The following is a 6000-nucleotide window of genomic DNA, read 5'->3' on the forward strand; positions in this document are numbered from 1 at the left end:
CTGATCCTTTAACCCTTTTGACGTTAAACGGTTATATGTTAATTTTTTTAGCCGAGACATCTTAGCCCCGAACTGGAACGGGCAATCGAAATCATGCACTCCGATGAACCGCTATCGCAGGAAGACAAAGATTTGATCAAAGCCCATCGTGAAGAACATAGAGATCATATCCCTGCCGAAGTCCAGTGGATCTGGGATCACATTGACGGCAACTGCCAAAGGCAGCCGCCAGTCGAAAGGAGCCATCCACTCCCTCGCCCGGTCGCCCTTGAAGACGCTGCGGTGGGAACGTCTCGACCGCTGCTGGATCGGAGCCACCCTCTTGCATGCCAGATTGAGGCTGAAGCCGCGATGAAACATGTGGAGGAAAGAAGCACCCGCGTCCTGATAGAATTAGGTCGGATTGAGAGGGAACTCAAGAAAAAGCATGGTTAGTATTTTTTGTTCTAAGGACGACTTGTACTGTGTCGGCCATGTACCTTGTCGTTCGTTTGGAATAACAAATCAGCCAGCCTGAACGATTATTTTCACCTTGAGGCGATTTTATTTTTTACATCGGTTGCATGATTATCCAGGAGCTAGTCGTGTCATCTTGATATGCCCCGCAACCACTTATGCATCGACCCATATACTGGGATAGTATCTTTTTAGGTACCTCCCATTCAAGGCCGTTGTGAATTCTTCTCCTTCGATCGTCTCCAGAATGTATGCGTTTCCCGGAGCGCATCGGCCGATTTTATACGACCCTTCCCAAGTGGGAGACCACTTACCGAACTTAGGATCTTTAGACCCAATCAGCAGCACCAACTTCCAGACCGGATCCCCTTGGGAAAATTGCTTGACTTTAACCTTCTTGTCGTACCACCTGGCCACTCTCCTTTTATTTTCCTCAATGCTGATCAGGGCCCTCAGTCGTTGACCTGCCAAATCGTCGAGTTCCCTTTTCATGAGTGAGGAGTAGTCATCAGCCGCCAACTGATCCAGAAGCGATGTACGTCTTGACCCCGTTCTCAACTCCTAAGGCAATACTGCTTCGTGACCATACACTAATTGATAAGGGGATATCTTGGTAGCCCCGTGGCAGGCCATCCTGTACGCCCATAATGCTTCAGTCAAACATAAGTGCCACTTTTTAGGTTGTTCCTCAATCTTCCTTTTGATCAACTTTATTATCCTCTTATTGGAAGATTTTGCCTGGCCATTATCTTGAGCATAATATGGAGATGAATTTAGCAATTTGATTCGCATATCGGCAGTGAATTCCTCGAACTCTTCCGAAGTGAACATTGTCCTCTGATCGGTTGTGATAGTCTGAGGGATGCCGAAGCGATAGACAATGTGGTCTCTCACGAAATCGACCATAGCGGCCGATGTTACGACCTTTAATGGAATCACCTCCACCCATTTGGTGAAATAGTCTGTGGCTTCTAAAATGAACTTATGTCCCTTGCTTGATGGAGGATAAATTTGTTCGATGAGGTCTATTCCCCAACCTCTGAACGGCCATGGCTTGATTATCGGATTCATGGCTGATGTGGGCGCACGTTGCACGTTTCCAAATTTTTGACAATCCTAACACCCTTTATAATATTTGAAGCAGTCTTCAAGAACCGTTGGACAATAATATCTGTTATTCCTAATCATCCACTTCATCTTATGGGTCGATTGGTGAGCTCCGCACACGCCTTTGTGGATTTCTCCCATCAGGATTTTTGCCTCCTCTGTTCCCAGGCATTTGAGCAGAACCCCATCAATTGTTTGGTAGAACAAATCATCTTCTAGTATTACATACTTTGTGGCTTGAAAACGCACTCACCGATCCACTTTCTTGGAAGGGTCCTTCAAGTAATCGGCAATCTCTTTCCGCCAGTCATCGGCTGCGAGTTCCAGAGTCATGGCGCCTTGAATCGGCCGATACCCAGATGTGTGTTGGGTGTTGGGGATACATCAACAACATCTCCGAAGACGAGTCTACAGCCGACGCCCCTCACGGTGAAACCTCCGAGCAGCGCAACCAAAGAAGGGCGCGCAATGCTACTCGAGCCGAGCGACGACAGTTGATGGCTACAAATATCCCCATTACAAATCTTGAAATGGCTTTCAACGCAGTCCAGGCCTAGGAGCACAATACTCCACTCGCGGCTATCACCTCAATCAATCTTTTAACAACATTGATGCCTCAGGATAAGGATAACGCAGCCACAGCTCAACTCGTGCAGCGCGGCAACGGACTGATCGCACAGCTCGTGGAGCAAGCTTACAAGTTACTTGACAAAGAATTGCCAATCCCATCTATTCCTTCCATCACAGCTCATCAAGAAGGTAGCAGGGGAGCTGCAGATAATAACACCCCCCAAGAAACGACGACGCAGTCAACCAACCTCGGCAACACAGCCAAGGTCCAAGCAAGCATAAAGCCCCTGCTCAACATAAGGATGTTGGTGAGGTCAGTTGCACCAACTTGGTTAAAAACATCCGCCCTACTCGGAAGAACCACGAAATGTCAAACTTCAGTAATTTGCGAGAAATTCTTAACAGTCGGCGCGAACGGGAAGTGGACAGCTACAACCATTTTCCTGCTTTCACAAACCGGGTAATGAAAACAAAATTACCCGATAAGTTGAAGCCAACCGGAATCACCAAGTATGATGGCAAGCAAGACCCAGTTCAATGGCTACGATGTTACTCGCTAGCCATCCAAGCAGCCGGGGGCAATAACGACACCAAAGTTATCCATTTCCCCATATGCATGGAACCCGCACCACTGACCTGGCTCGAGTCACTCAAACCCAAGTCCATTAACTCTTGAGTAGACTTGACAAAGGCTTTCACCAACAACTTTGCTGGCTCCATGGCTAGACCAGGCAACAAGATTGACTTAAGTCAAATTAAGCAAAAAGAAGGTGAGACCCTACGCGATTATCTGCGACGGTTCTTCGAAAAGAAGGCTACCATAGTCGACATCTCCGAAACAGACGTCATTGAGTGCTTCCAGAATGGACTCTATGATCGATGAACATACCAAGACTTTGGTCGCCGACGACCAGCTGATGTCAAAGAACTCAAAGTCATGGTGCAACAGTGGGCGGATGAAGAAGACAAAGAGCGAGAACGGTTCGGCTCCCACCGTAACAGCAAACGCAACAACAACCACAACAATGACCCAGATAGAACTCGGGGGCTAAGCACCAATCAATACTTGGAATATCTCCAATGGCTCAGCTAGCTCCCAGGCTCGGGGGCTGGACGCTACAAAACCACTCGACGTGGCTCCAACGACTTACCTGGCGCATAAGCACGGGGGCTGGACGCCGCAAGACTACTCGAATGATGACCTGAGTGAAGATTCAAGACCCTCGGATTGATTATTCAATCAATTCAAGGCTCGGGGGCTGATAAGCTACACCCAACAATCGATTTTTTCAAGTCGAAAGAGGAAGATTCAAGATTTTGACCCTCAGCCTGATTCTACGATTCAACCTAAGGCTCGGGGGCTACTCCTTCTAGAGTGCGACTTTCGCTGCCCTCCATACATGAAGACTACAATATCATGTTTATCAAGACTTTGAGCACACCATAGCCTCATGGCAGCTTTGAGAAGCATTGAAAGATTCAGCCTGACAAAGTACTCGAAGAGCACCAAGACTACTCGGCGAATATCTCAAGACTACTCGAAGACTGCTGCATTCGACTATGAAGCGCTCGGGGGCTTGTCGAGGATACATCCCCAATACCCGCAAGGAAGGAAGAACTCGGACTCCTACTAGGATTCCCCTGTAATCCGACTAGGACTAGTCCCGTGTACTCCTATTAGGACTCCTCCTTGTAATCCGACTAGTACTCTGCCCCCTGGAGTATATAAAGGAGGGCAGGGGTACCTAGCTCGGCAGGACACACAAGGACAACTCCGGTTCATCAAATACAAACCAAGACACAGGATGTAGGGTATTACGCGATCTAGTGGCCCGAACCTGTCTAAATCGTGTTCCTTGTGTCACCATTGATTCCTTGATTCTCGACGACCCTTACTGCACAAAAGACCACCTAGGGTACCCCCTAGGCGGGTTGGCGGTCTAAAACACTGACATTGGGCGAGCCTATTAGCCTCCTGATTATAGTTTCTAGGAATATGCTCAATAACTGCGGACTTGAATTCCTTCAAAAGTTGGAGGCAATCTTCGTAGTAAATTCTCAAAACATCATCTTTACATTCGAACCTCCCTGTCAATTGGTCTATGATGAGCATGGAATCCCCAAAAATTTCCACGGCGTCGACCTTGATCTCTCTCAACAATTGTATCCCTTTCAGGACGGCTCGGTATTCCGCCTGGTTATTTGTAGCTGATGCTTCTATCAACAGAGAGAAATCATAACTTGCCCCTGAGGTGATATGATAATGATGCCGATTCCTGATCCGGCCCCGCATGATGAACCATCAAAGTATAGAGGCCACGGAACCGGTTCCACGACAGCGACTTCTGGTCCGCAGTGCTGAGCGACGAAATTGGCCATGACTTGACCTTTGACAGCTTTGGTCGATTCATATCTTAGGTCAAACTCTGACAAAGCCAAGATCCACTTTCCAATCCGCCCTTTCAAAATCGGCAACGATAGCATGTATTTCACCACATCATCTTTGCATACAACTATGCACTCTGCCGATAATAGGTAGTGCCTGAGCTTGGTGCATGAGAAGTAAAGACACAGGCACAGTCGCTCTACTAGGGAATATCTTGTTTCGGCATCCAGAAGTCTTCTGCTAACATAATATATCACCCGTTCTTTTCCTTCGAACTCCTGTATCAGCGCCGATCCGATAGCTCGTTCATCAGCCGATAAGTATAGTTTGAACGGCTTGTCAGCCTGCGATGGGACCAATACAGGTGGTAAGATTAGGTATTGCTTGATGTCTTCCAGTGCCTTGCGTTGTTCTTCTCCCCATACGAACTCTTGGTCGGATTTCAACTTCAGTAACGGCGTGAAGGCTTGAATACGCCCGGACAGGTTGGATATGAATCTTCTGATGAAATTGACTTTGCCGATTAAGTACTGCAACTCGGTTTTATTCTATGGGGCCATGACTTTATTGATAGCTGCTATGATTTTCCGGTTGACCTCTACCCCACGCTCATGAACCATGAATCCCAAAAACTGCCCGGCGGATACGCCGAAAGCGCACTTGTTCTTGTTCATTTTCAACCCATGCTTCCTCGTGCATTCCAATACTTCCCGCAAATCGGCCAGATGTTCCCGGTGTCCTTTTGACTTGACCACAACGTCGTCGATGTAAATCTCTACCACTACGCCGATAAGCTTGTGAAATATATAATTCATGGCTCGTTGATATGTAGCGCCGGCGTTCTTCAACCCAAAGGTCATTACTACCCACTCGAATAAACTGAGGTGGCCCGAGCATCTGAAAGCCATTTTCGCAATGTCTTCTTCGGCCATTAATATTTGATTGTACCCGGCGTTTCCATCCATAAAACTGATGACTTTATATCTTGCGGCGGCATCTATTAACACATCGGCTGTCGGCATTGGATATCCGTCCATCGGTGTAGCCTGATTAAGGTTCCTGAAGTCAATGCATACGCGCAACTTTCCATTTTTCTTGTATACAGGCACAATATTGGAGATCCACTCGGCATAACGGCACTGCCGAATAAATTTTGCTTCAATCAGCCTTGTAATCTCGACCTTAAATATCAGGTAGAATTTTAGGATTGCACCATCGTGCGGGCTGCTGATACGGCCGATATCCCGACTTTATGGGCAACCGGTGTTCAACAATGGACCGGTCCAGACCAGGCATCTCATGATATTCCCAAGCAAAACAATCTTTAAATTCCTTCAATAAATTTGTCAATTTACATTTATATTCTGCGTCCAAGTTAGCACTAATGTACGTCGGCCTTGGCTTGGTGCCATCACCTAAATCTATCATTTCTAATGAATCGGCCGATGTAAACCCGTGCCCCAGCTTCCCGTCTTTTTGAA

The sequence above is a fragment of the Setaria viridis genome, chromosome 6, assembly GCF_005286985.2.
Source record: "Setaria viridis chromosome 6, Setaria_viridis_v4.0, whole genome shotgun sequence".
Classification (NCBI taxonomy): domain Eukaryota; kingdom Viridiplantae; phylum Streptophyta; class Magnoliopsida; order Poales; family Poaceae; genus Setaria; species Setaria viridis.